This window comes from Lacerta agilis, chromosome 12 (genome assembly GCF_009819535.1).
Source record: "Lacerta agilis isolate rLacAgi1 chromosome 12, rLacAgi1.pri, whole genome shotgun sequence".
Classification (NCBI taxonomy): Eukaryota; Metazoa; Chordata; class Lepidosauria; order Squamata; family Lacertidae; genus Lacerta; species Lacerta agilis.
In genome coordinates, this window is record NC_046323.1 from 16916135 (window position 1) to 16935076 (window position 18942).

General features: G+C 46.5%; 1 protein-coding gene across 5 annotated transcripts in view; it reads left to right on the top strand.

The window, feature by feature from the left end:
* Nucleotides 1-18942, top strand: part of THRB (thyroid hormone receptor beta) — a 194744-nt gene that overhangs the window by 13788 nt on the left and 162014 nt on the right. Inside the window, exon 1 of one of the 5 annotated variants that reach the window (XM_033165176.1) lies at nucleotides 5911-6232. The exons of the other annotated variants lie outside the window; for them this stretch is intronic. The gene's annotated coding sequence lies outside the window, so the exon portion shown is untranslated. Of the gene's footprint in view, nucleotides 1-5910; nucleotides 6233-18942 lie in introns of those variants that run through there. 5 annotated transcript variants of the gene reach the window in all.

The following is an 18942-nucleotide window of genomic DNA, read 5'->3' on the forward strand; positions in this document are numbered from 1 at the left end:
GGGGCAGGAAGGATGTGGTAGGAGGAGGCGGGGGTTCAGAATCCCGCGCCTCTTTTGCTGGACAAAGAACCGGAAGGGTTCATTCCTGGACTCTGCGGAGGGATGAGATGGACGTTTGAACTTTTGCTCCACTGTATATAGCTGTGCACAATAAAGAACTTAGTTTTAGAAGTTTGTGTTTGGCGCTTTACTCATGAGCAACCACTGAACGTCCTTACAGGGGACAAGTTAACTCATGACTAATTTGTCCCATTGAGGACAAGAGCAATTGTCTTGGTGCTGAATGGATCCAACACCATGTTGTGATAAATGGCGTAATGATGGGCAGGGTTATTTGGAAAATATCAACAAACCATTCTTTCACAACTGTTGCACTAATATTACGATCTCCTCCTAGCTATTCATCCTTTAGACCAGGCACCCCCAAACTCAGCTCTCCAGATGTTTGGGACTACAATTCCCATCATACCTGACCACTGGTCCTGTTAGCTAGGGATGATGGGAGTTGTAGTCCCAAAACATCTGGAGGGCCGAATCTGGGGATGCCTGTTTTAGATATACTAAATCTTGTCTTGAGCCCGAAACATCCTACTTTGCCTCATCACAGAGAAAACACATTAGCACCCATTATCTTCCTTCCAGGGGGAAAAGAATTTGGATGTAAATGACGTTTGAGTTAGAGATTATTTCCAACAGGTTGATAGGGAAGCAAAATGTCCTGTTGCATTTCACGTCTTGTTGAGAGTCCTTTAAATTCATTTGTGTTTAATGGATTTAATGAAGGCTGGTGGATGCTCCACACATTACGTTTCCCAGCATACTGTACATTATCAACTCTCCACACATTTGAAAAGTGTGTACTTCATAAGCATGGAAGTCTGGACAGTGTGTTTTTCTTCCTGAATGCATGTCCCAGGAAGCCACCACACACATGCACCTGGAGCAGTGATTTGGGCTTTGCAGAAAAATTTGAATTAGAAAAGCATAACTTGCATCGGGGGGAAATTCAGTTTGCACTGGAAAAAATTCAGATGCCCCAGAGAGTGCTATAATTTAGTATGTTTCTTTTACTTGTATAAGGGCACATAGCTAATAACTTTGGGTGCAGAATTTTGGCGTGGCACAGGGTGCCGCTGAAATTTTAAAGCCCCAAGTCTGCCACAGTGTACACTCATGTACTGCATAGGCTCCATGCACTGAATTCTCACCTAAACTATCCTCTGCACCATCCTACTTTTGTAATAGCATTTTAAGTTTGCCTGAGCATATTATAGTCTTTATCCTCACAACAACCCTGTAACGAAGACCATGGTGTAATTTTAGTGAAAACATTGTAGCACTTTAAAGATAGATAGATATAGATAGATATGTTTGCTAGCCCTTTAAATTGCTACTTGCCTATTGTTTGCTTTCTGTTGTAAGTCAATGCTAATTGGCTGCTCTTTTGGTTGAAAGTATACCAGAGTAATGCACAACACCAGGGACACAGTGGAGGAATTTTAAATTATGTCTCCAGATCCTCTGATGAGCTTTATTTTTTAAAAAGGTAAAGACAATTTGACTTACTGAGAAGGAAAATGTACAGGCAGTATTCTACCAGATCAAAGAGTGGTGCAGCCTAAGTACAACAAACTCCTTCTCTTCAACCTCAGCACCCTCTGACTTGTGCAGGGGAGGCATGGTTAGGAACTAGGACCTCAGAAATCAGTGCCCTAAGCATGCACAGAGTGCACCTGCCTCCCAATGAGGAACCTCTGTTGATACTTAATAAGATGATTCCATAGCAGGTATCCTTTGTATGAATAGCAGATCTTGCAGTCAGTATTGAGCTAACCACAGCAACTGGTTGACAATCCAGTTCTGCAGTTGTGCCAAACGGTTTGCATAAGAACATAGGAGTCCCACTTTGATCAGGTCAAAGGTCCATCATTCTGTCCTCACAGTGGCCTGCCAAACACACACATACATACAGAAATAATTTTTTTAAACCTAAAGATAAGCAGGAATAGCAAACCTCCACACTTCCCTCAAAGTGCTACGAGCTGTGTGGTGGTGTGCCTTCAAGGAAACAGCTCTGAGCATGTCCAGAACAAATTACAAGGCTAATGGGTCTGCCATGGCAGCACATGGGCTTCATTCTAGGGGGGGGGGGGCAGGCTTTATGTTGGTGGGGGGGGAGGCAGAACAGAGTTATCTGCGACACAATTGGTCAGTTAGTTAAGTATTTTTATTTATTTATTAATTTACTTGATGGGGGGCAACTGTCCCCCTGCACCCTCCAGCTATGCCCATGTAGCAGCAGCCCTACAAATGTTATATTCTGTGGCTGGATTGCCACAATGATGCCAGGACACTGGGGAAACCTGCAAAACTAGGGATAAGGAGCCTGCAGCTCTAGTTACATATACATTTATTGCATGTTTTTTTTCTGCAGGGAGGCAGGTGGGCAGGACCTCTTGGCTGTAGCAGTGCTTTTGGATTGGGAGTGGCTGAACCGGTGTAGAGCGCTTGACTGGCCAGAGAATAAGAATCACAGCAAATCATAAAATGGTAGCATTGGAAGGGACATCTAGGCCAAGCCCCTGCAATGCAGGACTCTTTTGCCCAACGTGAGACTTGAACCCACAACCCCGAGATGAAGAGTCGCATGCTGTTCTGTGATTGATTCTAAACTCAAATGGAAAGAGATGAAAGTCAACACGACAGGAAAGAGTGTGGCTTTGAGATTTTTGGGGATTACTACTACTACTACTACTACTACTACTACTACTACTTAACATTTCAATTAGTAGGGCAATGTCCCAGTAGACCAGCCTCCCCTAGAAAGCAAAAATGTAAAGATTGAGTCTTAAATGAAACAATCACTGCTTCTGTCTTGGCCGCCACTACATTATCAGTGGCATGCAAGTAATTCCTATGTCAGGAAGTGTAACAGGGAAGACAAAACGTATGTTCTCAGCCAGAAAAAAGACACTGGAGGGTTGCTGTCAGAATTTTGCATTATCTGGTTCTTTCTTCCACTGAAATTTTGTCACCATTGGTCATTCATATGGTTGGCTTACTGACCCCCCTGTAACCCTCAAGCTATCTGAAAAAGTAGCCCCCAAATAAGGAATTGAGCTTTTTATGTGTATAGATCAGGCATCCCCAAACTTGGCCCTCCAGATGTTTTGGGACTACAGTTCCCATCATCCCTGACCACTGGTCCTGTTAGCTAGGGATGATAGGAGTTGTAGTCCCAAAACATCTGGAGGGGGCCCCGATTTTGGGGATGCCTGGTATAGATCCCTGCTCCTAAGAAGCATCCTAACAGCTGTGCCATTTGCATGTATATTTGCCCTGTCTTGTTTTCCAGCATGGCAGTGAATTGCACCTGCCACTGTTTCCAGTTGGTTAATTCAGGGCATGAGAGGAAACCCTTGTGACCTGGGCATGTAGCTTATACATGGGGCACATGGAAATGTTGCACTCCAGCCGAGGAAGATGTGGGGGGTGGGATTAACGTTATTGACTAACAACGAAGACAAAGTTTAAGGCAAACTGTAGGTTTACAAAAGAAGAAGGCAGGCTCAGATTACCTTCCACAGAAGCAGGCTTCAGACTTGTGCACAGCTTCCTGCCTTATAGCCCAGTCCTACACATGCTTATGTGGAAGATAGTCCGTTGGGGGTTATTCCAAAATACGGAGGCATGCGCAGCACTGCTGCCTTAACGTAAAGTGGCCCTCAGTTGTGTTGGCGTTTGGAGGTCTAGGCCGCAGTTCATATTAAAGATTATATAGATCTGTAATGGGGCAGAATGCACAAGCTTGTGGACACTTTTATAACAGACGTTTCAGGCCATAAGTGAGTCATCTCTTAGGTACTGAAGTCCTCAACACAGAAAGAGGTAAAGTGGAACTCGCTGAACTCTTACACTCTCTCTCTCTCTCTCTCTCTGTATTTTTAATTCAGTTGCAAGTCTTAAGGCCCTGTGCGTTGTGACATCCTGGACACAGCTGGGAATAATAATAATAATAATAATAATAATAATAATAATAATAATAATAATAATTTCCTTCCAGTACCACCTTAGAGACCAACTAAGTTTGTTATTGGTATGAGCTTTCATGTGCATGCACACTAGTTCAGATACACTGAAACAGAAGTTACCAGGCCCTTATATATAGTGGGAGGGTGGGGAGGGGTATTACTCAGAAGGGTGGTGGGAATGGGTGATTGGCTGACAGGTGTGGTAAACCTGTTGGCGACTGTTAAGGACGGCAATTGGTCTTACAGGAAAAAGCAAGGGGTTGAGATGGCTAAAAATATACCCACCCTTCTGAGTAATAACCCTCCCCACCCTCCCACTATATATAAGGGTCTGGTGACTTCTGTTTCAGTGTATCTGAAGAAGTGTGTGCATGCACACAAAAACTCATACCAAGGACAAACTTCAGTTGGTCCCTAAGGTGCTACTGGAAGGAATTTTTTAATTTTGTTTCGGCTATGGCAGACCAACACGGCTACCTACCTGTAACTACAGCTGGGATGTTACCCTGTGGGCATATTTTAATTAGCAACATAATTGTTTGCATTAAAGCAAAAACTGGAGAGGTATCCTGTCATTTGTATTTGGCATTGCTACCTGTTTCAAATAAGAAAGGCAATAACGCCAGCTTATAAAGTTACCTGTAACCTGGGCTTGGAACACCTGGTGCTGCTCTTCAGGTGTTGCTGGAATACAACTCCCATCAGCTGTGCTTGCTGGGGGACTGATGGGAATTGGGAGTCTGGTGTTGTCAACTATCACAGAATATTTAGGAAATCAGGACCAGGACAATTTAACTGCGATTTCAGCTGGTAATTTAATTTATTTAAAAATCTGCAACACCAAGGAAAAGCTCAGAATCACTTTTAATTTGGGAAGTATTTTTAAAACTCAGTTCTAAACCTGAACTGCTTTTGAAAGAAATAATTGCTAAATTACTGCAGTTTTCCAGTGCATTTGAAATGTTCCTTATTTTATAAAATCAGTTAAAAATAAAAAATAAAATCTCTCTGACAAAGCTGAAGAACATAAAATTAGCATATATGGGTTTCTGTGCAGATTGTGTTCATCTTCTTTATAAAAACTTGTTTCCTGCGAAATGCGATGGCAGCTTTCTGGGAGACGCTTATGCCAAAGGTGCGATCTACCTTTGCCGGCAGATTATTTTTGTCCATTGCTAAAAATCCCATAATAAGAAATAGATAAGGACCTGCATCGAAGCTCTTTTTCCCCACCCTGCCCCACCCCTCCAAAATTTCCCGGGGCGTGCGTGGGAGATTCGTCTTATTGAATTAAATAATTTTTTTTAAAAGCGCAATGTAAACCTTCCCCCTGGAGAGCGGCCCAGGTTCCCTTGGGAGAGTTGCGGAAGTGCTGCGCTAGCAGCGCCACATGTGAAGCCTCGCCTTGGCACTATTTGGCACTGGGTGGTGGTGGTGGGGAGATCTCAAGCCCAGGATCCCTCCAGGGCTCCTGGGCCGGCTTCCTTCCTTGGGAAAGGCATCTCTCCCCGTCTTCCTTTGCTAGCGGGGGGGGGGGGATATAAAGCACACAGCCCCAGGGGAGTGAGGGCAGCCGGACCCTCGCCGGGGCTCCTGGCGCAGCAATTAAAGCCGCCCGTTTCCGATTGGATAATCGACCGGGGGTTGGTCTAGATGACCCCCCGGGGGTACCGATTCTCCGCGCTTCTAAGGTGGGCAGCCCTGTCTTAGCCCAAGAGGCAGGTTTCCTCGTGGGCTCGCCTGCTGCGCGTCCCCAGGGGCAGATCCACGCGTGACGCGCGCCTGGCTGGCTGGCTGGCTGCGCCCTGCGGGGCAGAGCCGGATTCCCGTTTCCCCCCGTTGCGCGCGGGCGTCGCCTGCCTCCCCACCCCCGGCGATCGTGGGGCGGGCGGACGGGAGCTGAGTCCTCCTCCTCCTCGCCGCCGCCGCCGCGCCTCCGGCTCCCGGTGGGGCGCGTGGAGAGAGGGGGAAACCAGGTCACCAGCGCCGAGACAGACAAACCGGCTGGGGAAGGCAGTGGGGCTGGGGCGGACTCAGGTGGGGAGAAGGAAGCGAAGGAGCAGAGGGCCGAGGAGGCGGCAGGACTTCCCCCATCGGCGGCGTCAGCAGCAGCGCGCCTTCGACGGGCAGAAGCCCCAGCCGGGGCAGGACGCGCAGGCAGGAGGAGACCCGCGACGGCAGCGCTGCCGGATTTGCTCGCGGTGAGTGAGTGCCCGGGCTTGTTTTTTTTTTTAGCAAGGCAATCCGGAGTTGTTGGAGGAGGGGGATCCACCCGACGGATCCCCTCCTGACCCGGACTTCTGGGGCAGGAGTTCACAGCTGGACTTGGCCGCGCTGCCAGATGTTGGGTATTTTTAGCACCCGCTTGGCTTCGATCGTCTGAAGCGCATCGCAGGCTTGTTCCCGCCCGGGTGGGTTGTGCTGTTGTCTCCCCCCCCCCTTTCCCCGAAGGTTTTCCGCGGTCGCGCTTCCCACGCAACGCCTTGCGATTGTTTACCGAGGAAGGGGAGCCTCGATCTCTCTGCATTTTAGTCTTTATCATTGGAAAGATGGGGAGGGGGGAGGGAGCTGCAGAATGTTTGCGTACATATATATAGATATGTATATGCGTGTGTGCGCGTGTTTAAATCCGACCCCCCCCTCCCCCCTTCAAGCAGCCAAACGGGGTTTTCCAGGCTGGCGTTCGTTGGATGGAGCAGAATTATTTCATCACAGGGCTTTTGGATTATTTATTTTTTGCAATTAAAAATACATTTCCCTCCCTCCCTCCTCCTTTTTATTATTATTAAGGGCTTGATGGCTCCGCGCGGCGTATGCTCAGTTGTTGACAAAAATCTGTGTTTTTTAAAAGAAAGGTCTCTGGCATAGTTGGTGCGGGCGCGATGCACGGAGCGGGTGGAAGTTTCCATGATGAGGGTCCAGGGTAAAAGGCGGATCTAGACGGATCCTCATGAATTCATATGATTTTTTCATTCAAATGAAAAAAAACCACCATGATACTGTAGACCACATCTCAGTCTATATGTAGCATCAAAAAAATCATGCATCCACTGTTTTGTGGGGCCACAATGGTGCAAAAACATGTTTAAAAAACACGGATCCTCATGGATCCTCATGATTTCTGCATTGGGACACCCCAAACTCACCGTCAAATCACATATCATGTCCAGGGGCACAGCCTCCACCACAAAAATCTGGGATCCATGGCTTCCTCGCGACAATATGGCGCAAAAACTTGGTTTTGAAGCACGGATCCTCACGGATCCGCACCCTTTTTGCATTGGGCCACCCCAAACTCACCGTCAAATCACACATAATGTCCAGGGGCACAGGCTGCACCACAAAAAACACGGATCCACGGCATCCTGGCAACACCGTGGAGCAAAAACGTGGTTCTGAAGCGTGGATCCTCACGGATCCTCACCCTTTTTGCACTGGGCCACACCAAATTCACCGGCAAATCACACATCATAGCAAGGGGCACAGCCTGCACCACAAAAAACACGGGTCCACCGCTTCCTGGCGACACCACGGCCCAAAAACGGGGTTCTGCACCACAAAAAACATAGATCCGAGGCATGGATCCACATGAATTCATATGATTTTTATATTGAAACAAAACAAAACCACCATGATACTCTAGACCAAATATTAATCTATAGGCAGCACCAAAAAAATCACGTTTCCACTATTCCGTGAGGCCGCAATGGCGCAAAAACATGGTTCTGAAGCGCGGATCCTCACGGATCCTCACCCTTTTTGCACTGCGCCACATCAAACTCACCGGCAAATCACACATCTTAGCCAGGGGCACAGCCTGCACCACAAACATCATGGATCCACCGCTTCCTGGCGACACCACGGCCCAAAAACGGGGTTCTGAAGCACGGATCCTCACGGATCCGCACCCTTTTTACACTGCGCCACATCAAACTCAGCGGCAAATCACACATCATAGCCAGGGGCACAGCGTGCACCACAAACATCATGGATCCACCGCTTCCTGGCGACACCACGGCCCAAAAACGGGGTTCTGAAGCGCGGATCCTCATGGATCCGCACCCTTTTTGCACTGCGCCACATCAAACTCACCGGCAAATCACACATCAAAGCCAGGGGCACAGCCTGCACCACAAAAAACACGGGTCCACCGCTTTCTGGCGACACCACGGCCCAAAAACAGGGTTCTGAAGCGCGGATCCTCACGAATCCTCACCCTTTTTGCACTGCGCCACATCAAACTCACCGGCAAATCACACATCATAGCCAGGGGCACAGCCTGCACCACAAAAAACACGGGTCCACCGCTTCCTGGCGACACCACGGCCCAAAAACGGGGTTCAGAAGCGCGGATCCTTACGAATCCGCACCCTTTTGGCACTGGGCCACATCAAACTCACCGGCAAATCACACATCATAGCCAGAGGCACAGCCTGCACCACAAAAAACACGGGTCCACCGCTTCCGGGCGACACCACGGCCCAAAAACAGGGTTCTGAAGCGCGGATCCTCACGAATCCTCACCCTTTTTGCACTGCGCCACATCAAACTCACCGGCAAATCACACATCAAAGCCAGGGGCACAGCCTGCACCACAAAAAACACGGGTCCACCGCTTTCTGGCGACACCACGGCCCAAAAACAGGGTTCTGAAGCGCGGATCCTCACGAATCCTCACCCTTTTTGCACTGCGCCACATCAAACTCACCGGCAAATCACACATCATAGCCAGGGGCACAGCCTGCACCACAAAAAACACGGGTCCACCGCTTCCTGGCGACACCACGGCCCAAAAACGGGGTTCAGAAGCGCGGATCCTTACGAATCCTCACCCTTTTTGCACTGTGCGACATCAAACTCACCGGCAAATCACACATCAAAGCCAGGGACACAGCCTGCACCACAAAAAACACGGGTCCACCGCTTCCTGGCGACACCACGGCCCAAAAACGGGGTTCTGAAGCGCGGATCCTCACGAATCCTCACCCTTTTTGCACTGCACCACATCAAACTCACCGGCAAATCACACATCATAGTCAGGGGCACAGCCTGCACCACAAAAAACACGGGTCCACCGCTTCCTGGCGACACCACGGCCCAAAAACAGGGTTCTGAAGCGCGGATCCTCACGAATCCTCACCCTTTTTGCACTGCGCCACATCAAACTCACCGGCAAATCACACATCAAAGCCAGGGGCACAGCCTGCACCACAAAAGACACGGGTCCACCGCTTCCTGGCGACACCACGGCCCAAAAACAGGGTTCTGAAGTGCGGATCCTCATGAATCCTCACCCTTTTTGCACTGCGCCACATCAAACTCACCGGCAAATCACACATCAAAGCCAGGGGCACAGCCTGCACCACAAAAGACACGGGTCCACCGCTTCCTGGCGACACCACGGCCCAAAAACGGGGTTCTGAAGCGTGGATCCTCATGAATCCGCACCCTTTTTGCACTGCGCCTATCAAACTCACCGGCAAATCACACATCATAGCCAGGAGCACAGCCTGCACCACAAAAGACACGGGTCCACCGCTTCCTGGCGACACCACGGCCCAAAAAACGGGTTCTGAAGCGCGGGTCCTCATGGATCCGCACCCTTTTTGTATTGGGCCACCCCTAACTCATTGTCACATCACATATCATATCCAGGGGCACAGCCTGCACCACAGAAAACACGGATCCACAACATCCTGGCGACACCGTGGACCAAAAATGTTGTTTTCAAGCGCGAATCCTCATGGTTTTTGCATTCTGGGACCCCAAATTCACCCTTAATTCAAATATCTTGTACATAACCACAGATCTGACCACAAAAAGCATGGATCTACTGCTTCGTGGTCCTGGCCAGATGCTGCCCTGGATATAATGGCCAATATTTAGGTCTGTGTGCTGGGATGCAGGAAATGGAGTCGGCTGAATCTCAATCCATTAAAGATGGGGGTCCAATGGCTTGGCCAGAATGATTTTGGTTCAGTTTGCCAGCTCCCAGCTCTTGATGATGCACAATAGTCACCTTTACCCGCCATCAGGAGTCTGGGTGTGATCCTGGATGCTTTTGTCTCTATGGAGGCACTGGTCACAAATGTAGCCAAACTGGCATTTTAAAATCTTTACAGGTTAGGCAATTGGTACTGTACCTGTCTCTTTCCAACCTAGCCATGGTGATCCATGAAGCAGTCACCTGCAGTCTAGACTACTTTAACTTGCTCTACGCCTGAGCTGGGGTGGGCGGAGTATAAATGTGATAGATAGATAGATAGATAGATAGATAGATAGACAGATGATAGACAGACAGACAGATAGATTGATAGATACGCAGGGCTACTCTTGAGACTACTCTAGAAACTCCAAATGGTCTAAAATGCAGGTGCATGAGTTCTTACTCGGACTTTGTGGAGAGCCCACATTCAGTTGGTGGTTCATCAGCTGGATTGGCTCCAGGTGGAGTATCAAATCAGGTTCAAGGTTTTGGTGCTAACCTTTAAAGCCTAAACAGTCTGTCACCTTTCTTATCTGTGGGAATTATCTTCCAATACATCCCCCAAAGAGGGTGATGCTTATCTAACAGCAACCTACTGGTGGTCCCTGGCCCAAAACATATCCAGCTGTCCCAACCAGAGCCAGAGCCTTTTTGGTGGAACGCTTTGTCTAATGAGACCAGGGCTCAGCGCAATGTATCTCAGTTATCTCACTTGCTGGGTTATCACCTTACAGTGGTGAGTGGGCTTGCACATTCCTATGGCCCTTGTGAGCGAAGCAGGGCCTCCCAAGGCGGTAAGGTCAAAGGGAAGGAGCTAGACAAAGAATGATCCAAGAAGTCCTCAACGGCAGAATAGGCGGATGTAAACAAGCGGTATGTTACAATGGCTGTGAAGGCAGATGAAGGCTGCAGCAGATAAGATCTACCAGTTTGTCATGACTACTCATGCCATTGGAACAGAGCCCTACTGCAAAGACACTGCGTTGGTCATTGTGCACTGATCTACACACCTAAAACAAATTCACGCACAGGCATCTTCCAAAAACCCAACCCAAACCCCCAAAGTCCCATGGTGATTGGCAAATGGTAACGGGGACAGGATCATGAAATCTGGAAGCCCCTAGTCATGAACTGGCACATGGGTGGTAGATACAGATTCAGTTGTTCTGACTCAAGGAACAAGGCAGTTGAGCAGCTCTGCAGCTGTATCCATGACTGAGCAGCCCTTTTAGGATCCACTCTGCTCACCCCGAAAAGGGGGAGGGGCTAGGAAAGGTGGCCTAAACATAGTCTGCTTCCCCTTTTCCCTGTCTGGATTACTGCACCCAGTGAGGTCACCACCCAGTGGTCGTAAAAGACAATCCAACTTTGGAACATGGAACATACGGACTTTGTCAGATAATACAGATAACGAGCGTCCTGAATACAGAACTGCCATCATTGCAAGAGAGCTGCAGCGTTTTAACATCAATATTGCAGTGCTTCAAGAGATTCGAAGAGCAGGCAAGAAACAGCTGAAGGAAGAAAAAGGAGGCTACACATTCTTCTGGAAAGGTCTATCTGAACAAGAACATTGAATACATGGGATAGGCTTCGTTATCAAAAACGACCTTGTGAAGCTCCTGTCAGAAGTCCCTACCGGTATTAATGAGCGACTCTCAACCCTTCAAATAAAGCTCACCAAAAACCAACAGGCTACTATTATAAGCGCTCATGCACCAACACTGGATGCTGATGAAGACATGAAATAAATTTTTTACTCTCAGCTGGATACCATCCTATCAGAGACACCTAAGGAAGATAAAATTATCCTCCTGGGTGATTTTAATGCAAGAGTTGGGCGAGATTTCGATCTGTGGCCTGGGACTATTGGGAAAGAAGGAGTTGGCAACAGCAACCAGAACGAAATTTTACTTTTGATGATATGTGCAGCGCACAACCTTGTTATTACCAACACACTGTTTCGACAGAAAAATAAATTTAAAACTTAATGGAGGCATGAAAGTCTTCTTCACCGTCGCTATCGCCACTTGGTAGGCTTGACGTTGAGCTCTAACCAGTGTCCGGTCCAATTCAGAATGAGTTTTCTGCCACCGGCGCTCTAGCTGTCTCAGCGACCGTTTCCTCACCCTCAGCTCTGGAGAACACCATGGGGCTGTCTGGGCTCCATGCAATCGGAGAGGGCGCCTCAGAACCAGACAGTCGATAGCCCTGGTTAACTCCGCATTCCAGCGAGCCACCAGGAAATCAGATGAAAAGCCCTCAACATGGGATAAAGCATCCCCTACCACTCTCTGGAAACCATTTGGACCCATTAAGTGACAGGGGCGGACCATCCAAATCGGTCCCACCTCCCTGCAGAGGGGAAGGGTTGCGGAGAAGTCCAGTTGCACCAGGAAGTGATCCGACCATGGCACTTCTTTTGTTTTGCTTTTACTTAATGTCAGATCACCAGCATCCATAGAGGTGAGCACCAGATCTAAGGCATGTCCGTGACTATGAGTTGGGCCAAACTTATTCAGGGACAGCTCCATGGAGGCCATGCTTTCCACGAAGTCCCGAGCAGCCCCTTGTAAGGTCGTGTCGGCATGGATGTTAAAATCCCCTAGGACCACCAAACTAGGTGTCTCCAGGAGAACATCCGCCACGACCTGACCTGAAGCAGCTCGGGCAGGGAATCCTTGGTGCAGCGGGGAGGTCGGTACACCAAAAGGAATCCTGTACTGCCCCTATTGCCCAACTTCCAGAACATGCACTCAGAGAACTGGGTATTTCAGGTAGGACACCTGATGCAAGCTAGTGACTTCCTAAAAATCACTGCAACACCCCCTCCCCACCCACATGACCTGGGTTGCTGTGCATAACAGAAACCTGGTGGACAACCAGATGCTAAGACAGGCCCATCTGCTTCATCCAACCAAATCTCTGTTACACATGCCAGGTGAAGTCCTCCATCCACAATCAAGTCAGGGATGGCAGTGGTCTTATGAATCATTGTCCTAGCATTGCACAGCAGCACCTTCAGGTCGTGTGGGTTTCCCTTGTTGAGCACAAATATAACATTGAATCACAATGGTACAAAATAACTCAGCAAGCTGACATTCATAGAATCATAGAATCAGAGTTGGAAGCAGAGCCGTAGCATCCAGGGGCGGCATTGCCGTGGAGGCACCCCCTGGGGGCGGGACATCATGACGCCATGACGTCATGACATCATGATGCATGCGTCAGGACCCGCCGAGCGAACGCTGGCTCCTGGGGCTTCCCTGTCTATGCTGCTTTAAAAATCCGGGCATGCGCAGTCCATCTCAGCCGGCGCTGCTGCTCCAGGGGCGACCCGCTAAGCGAGTGCTGGCTCCTGGAGCTCCCCCGTCCGTGCTGTAGCAGCACGGGTGGGGGAGCCCCACAAGCCGCCGATCTCGCAGGGCAGCCCCATAGCGGCAGTGACGGGTGGACCCCGGATGGGCCGCAGGGCAGAGTGGCTTCACTCTGCGGCTTTCTCTGGGCCACCGGCGGGGCGGGGCTGGCCCAAGTGTCACCCCTGCCCTCCCCTGGAATCTGGGGCAGACCGCCCCCCGCCGCCCGTCTCTACGCCCCTGGTTGGAAGAGACGACAAGGGCCATCCAGTCCAACCCCCTGCCAAGCAGGATACACCATCAAAGCATTCCTGACAGATGGCTGTCAAGCCTCTGCTTAAAGACCTCCAAAGAAGGAGACTCCACCACACTCCTTGGCAGCGAATTCCACTGTCGAACAGCTCTTACTGTCAGGAAGTTCTTCCTAATGTTTAGGTGGAATCTTCTTTCTTGCACTTTGAATCCATTGCCCCGTGTCTGCTTCTCTGGAGCAGCAGAAAACAGCCTTTCTCCCTCCTCTATGTGACATCCTTTTATATATTTGAACATGGCTATCACATCACCCCTTAACCTTCTCTTCTCTAGGCCAGCTCCCTAAGCCGTTCCTCATAAGGCATCGTTTCCAAGCCTTTGACCATTTTGGTTGCCCTCCTCTGAACACGTTCCAGCTTGTCAGTATCCTTCTTGAACTGTGGTGCCCAGAACTGGACACAGTACTCCAGGTGAGGTCTGACCAGAGCAGAATACAATGGTACTATTACTTCCCTTGATCTAGATGCTATACTCCTATTGATGCAGCCCAGAATTGCATTGGCTTTTTTGGCTTCTGCATCACACGGTTGACTCATGTCAAGTTTATGGTCTACCAAGACTCCTAGATTCTTTTCACATGTACTGCTCTCAAGCCAGGTGTCACCCATCCTGTATTTGTACCTATCATTCCCCCCCCCCCGAGTGTAGTACTTTACATTTTTCCCTGTTGAAATTCATCTTGTTTGCTTTGGCCCAGTTCTCTAATCTGTTAAGGTCATTTTGAAGTGTGATCCTGTCCTCTGGGGTATTAGCCACCCCTCCCAATTTGGTGTCATCTGCAAACTTGATCAGGATGCCCTCAAGCCCATCATCCAAGTCATTGATAAAGATGTTGAATAGACTGGGCCCAAGACAGAACCCTGTGGCACCCCACTAGTCACTTCTCTCCAGGATGAAGAGGAGCCATTCATGAGCACCCTTTGGGTTCGGTCAGCCAGCCAGTTACAAATCCACTGAATGGTAGCATTGTCTAGCCCACATTTTACCAGCTTCTTTACAAGAATATCATGGGGCACCTTGTCAAAGACCTTGCTGAAATCAAGATAGGCTACATCCTCAGTGTTCCCTTCATCTACCAGGCTTGTAATTCTGTCAAAAAATGAGATCAGGTGAGTCTGACATGACTTATTTTTCAGAAACCCATGCTGACTTTTAGTGTTCACAGCGTTCCTTTCTAGGTGCTCACAGACCATTTGCTTAATGATCTGCTCTAGAATCTTTCCTGGTATTGATGTCAGGCTGACTGGGCAGTCATTTTTTGGGTCCTCTCTTTCCCCCTTTCTGAAAATCGGGACAACATTTGCCCTCCTCCAGTCTGCTGGGACTTCGCCTGTTCTCCAGGAATTCTCAAAGATTACTGCCAGTGGTTCTGAAATCACCTCTGCCAGTTCTATTAATACTCTTGGATGTAGTTCATCTGGCCCTGGAGACTTGAATACATCTAAACTAGCCAAGTATTCCTGTACTACCTCCTTACTTATTCTGGGCTGTGTTTCCCCTGCTGAATCATCTGCTCCGTATTTTTCAGGTTGGGCATTGTTTTCTTTTTTTGCAAGCAAGCCGCGGAGCGGGGCCGCTCCACCCCGCGGCCTGCCTGGGACCCGCCCACCAGCGCCACTATGGCGCGGCACGCATGCGCTGTGCGTCGCACTCAGCAATGGGCCAGCGCCAAGAAAATCCTGAAGAAGAAGAAAAAGGAAAGGAAAGCAGCACAAGCGGCTGCTTCCCTTTCTTTTTTCGTTTTTTAGGAAGGGAGAAGAAAAGCGTGTGGCGGCCAAAGAGCAGACGGTGCTCCATAGCGCATGCGCCGTGACGTCGCCACAAACAACAACAAAATAGATACAAAAAAATACACAAACAAACTAAAACTACAATACAAAACATCTATCAAAAAATAAAAACAAAAAACAAACTTTCGTATTAAAAAAGCTCCACTTTCCTCACATCTTTACATGGACTTCCTCCTGTTTCCCCTTATTTGCGTCCCTTAAAAAATATTTCACGTAACTTCCCAATTTAAATTTATCACATATTCTATACATACTAGTAAATGCAAAACAATTTCCAGATCTATTTCTATACTCTATACTCTCCTAAAATTCGTATTGTTAATTCACATTATATATTTGACAGCCTATCCTTTTCCTTCAAACAAAAATCTAATTTTGAATCTTACAATACTTTTTTAGATACATTTTAAATTTTCCCCATTCCTTCTCCACCACGTCGTCTCTCTGGTTACGGATTCTCCCGGTCATTTCTACAGGCTCCATGTACTCCAACATCTTCATCTGCCATTGTTCAATAGTAGGCAATTCCTCCAACTTCCAGTTCTTGGCTATTAATACTCTCGCTGCTGTTGTGGCATAAATTTCTATCGCATTTCAAAATGTCTTTACCTAAAATGCCTAATAAAAAGGCCTCTGGTTTTTTCTTAAAGGTATATTTAAGAATTTTTTTCAGTTCATTATATACCTTTTCCCAAAAGTCTTTCACCTTAGGGCACAACCACCACATATGAAAAAAAGTTCCTTCTGATTGCTTACATCTCCAACACTTGTTACTTAAACCACGGTAAATTTTTGCCAATTTAACAGGTGTCAGATACCACCTGTAAATCATCTTCATAAAGTTCTCTCTTAATAAACTGCACACTGTGAATTTGATATTTTGACTCCACAACCTCTCCCAATCTTCCATCATGATGTTGTGCCCCAGGTCTTTTGCCCATTCAACCATTGCCGATTTTACCAACTCATCTTGTGTATGCCACCCCAATAACAGATTATACATTCTGGAAAGATTTTTCCTTTTCGGCTCTATTAATTCCGTCTCCAACTTGGATTTTTCTATCTGAAAACCAACTTTCTTATCTGCTTTAAATGTTTCATTGATCTGATGATATTGTAACCAATTTGTGACTTGTTCTTTCAGTTGTTCATAAGTTTTTAATATAAAATTCTGACCTTCTTGTATCAAAATGTCTTTATATTTCGGCCATTGTCGGTCCAAATTTGCTCTTTTATGTGCTTTAGCTTCTAAGGGTGATAACCATCTGGGTGTTTTGCTTTCTAAGAAAACCTTATATTTCATCCAAATTTTAAACAGAGAATTTCTAATTATATGTTTCTTAAATCCACTATTTACTTTGCATTTATCATACCATAAATATGCATGCCAACCAAAAACATTGTCGTGACCTTCCAAATCTAATACATCAGCATTATCTAATGTAAACCATTCTTTCAACCAACAAAAAGCAGCTGCTTCATAATAAGTTCTTAAGTCTGGCAGGGAAAATCCCCCTCTGTTCTTTGCATCTATTAAAATCTTATATTTAACCCTGGGTTTCTTTCCCTGCCAGATAAATTTCGTTAAATCTTTTTGCCATCTTTTAAAACATTCCATCTTATCAATAATTGGCAACGACTGAAACAAAAATAGCATTTTTGGCAGAATATTCATTTTTATCACAGAAATCCTTCCTAATAATGACAATTTCAATCTAGTCCATATTTCTAAATCTCTCTTTATCTCTTTCCAGACTTTCTCATAATTGTCTTTATAAAGGTTTATGTTATTAGCAGTCATATTAACACCCAGATATTTTACTTTCTTCACAAAGCTAAGCCCTGTTTGTGATTCCAATCTCATAATCTCTTGTTTACTCATATTTTTGGTTAAAACTTTAGTCTTGGTTTTGTTTAACTTGAAGCCTGCGACCTGCCCGAACTGTTGAATTGTTTCCAGTGCACACACTGCACTATTTTCAGGATCCTGTAGGGTTAGGACCAGATCATCGGCAAACGCTCTCACTTTGTATTCTCTTTCTCCCACTCTTATTCCTTTAATATTCTCATTCTGCCTGATCATATTTAAAAGGACTTCCAGGACCGTAAAGAAAAGTAATGGGGATAGGGGGCACCCTTGTCTTGTTCCCTTCTCAATCCTTATTTCCTCTGAAACCACACTGTTAACAATGATTTTTGCTTTCTGCTCTTGATATATTGCATTTATTCCGTTCATAAAAATTACCTCCCATCTCCATTTTATAAAAGTTTTGTTTCATAAAGTTCCAAGATATGTTGTCAAAGGCCTTTTCCGCATCTACAAACATCAAAATAGCTCTTGTATTGCTTCTCTTTTCTAACCTTTCCAGCACATCCACTATATTCTTTATATTTCCATTGAGGTGCCTTTCTGGCAAAAAGCCTGCTTGATCATTGTGGATGTACTCCTTCAACACTCCTCTCAGTCCCTTGGCCAAAATACTTGCAAATATTTTGTAGTCTACATTCAATAAGGAGATTGGTCGGTAATTTTTAACTTGTGTTTTTTCTGTGTCCGGCTTTGGTATCAGAGTAATATAAGCTTCCTTCCAAGACTCAGGTGCCTTCTTCCCCTGTATTATTTCATTGCAAACCTCCATCATTGGTTGTATCATCCAATCTTTTAAAACTTTATAGTATTTTGCTGTAAGTCCATCCGGTCCTGGAGCCTTATCCAACTGCATATCCTTTATTGCTTCTTCTATCTCTTGCTTTGTGATGGGGAGATTGAGCATAGTTTTCTTTTCCTCTGGTATCTTACGCATTCCATTTTTCTCCAAAAACTGTTGGATCAAATCACTATCCTGTTTTTCTTTCTTATATAATTGCTTATAGAATTTTTGAAAACATTTCCTAATATCCTTAGGATCCTCGATGCTTTTTCCTTCATAATTTAGACTTGTAATAGTGTTCTGTTTCTGACGCTTCTTCAATTGCCAAGCCAATAACTTTCCGCATTTATTCGCCAACTCAAAGGTTCTCTGTCTCAGCCATTTAATTTTCCACTCTATTTCCAAATTTATCAAATTTGAAAATTGAACTTTTAGCGCTTTGATTTCTTTTTGTATCTGCTGGTCTTTTGGTTTACTCCTCAATTTTTCTTCTTTCTCTTTAATTTTTGCCAAGATTCTTTCTTTCTTTTCATTTTGTTCTTTCCTTCTGATCGCATTTTGCTGAATCAGAAAACCTCTCATTACGGCTTTGCTCACGTCCCAAATCACCCTCTTTTCCAAATTCATATTTAAATTGATTTCAAAATAGTCTTTTAGGGTTCTTTGGGCCTTCTCAATAATTTTATCATTTCTTAGAAGCGAATCATTCATCCTCCATCTGAATGAACCTTGCAAAGTCAATTTTAATTCCAATTGAACCGAATTTTGGGTCTATCTGTACCTTAGTGATTCTTGGTGCCAAATCCTTTGTAATCC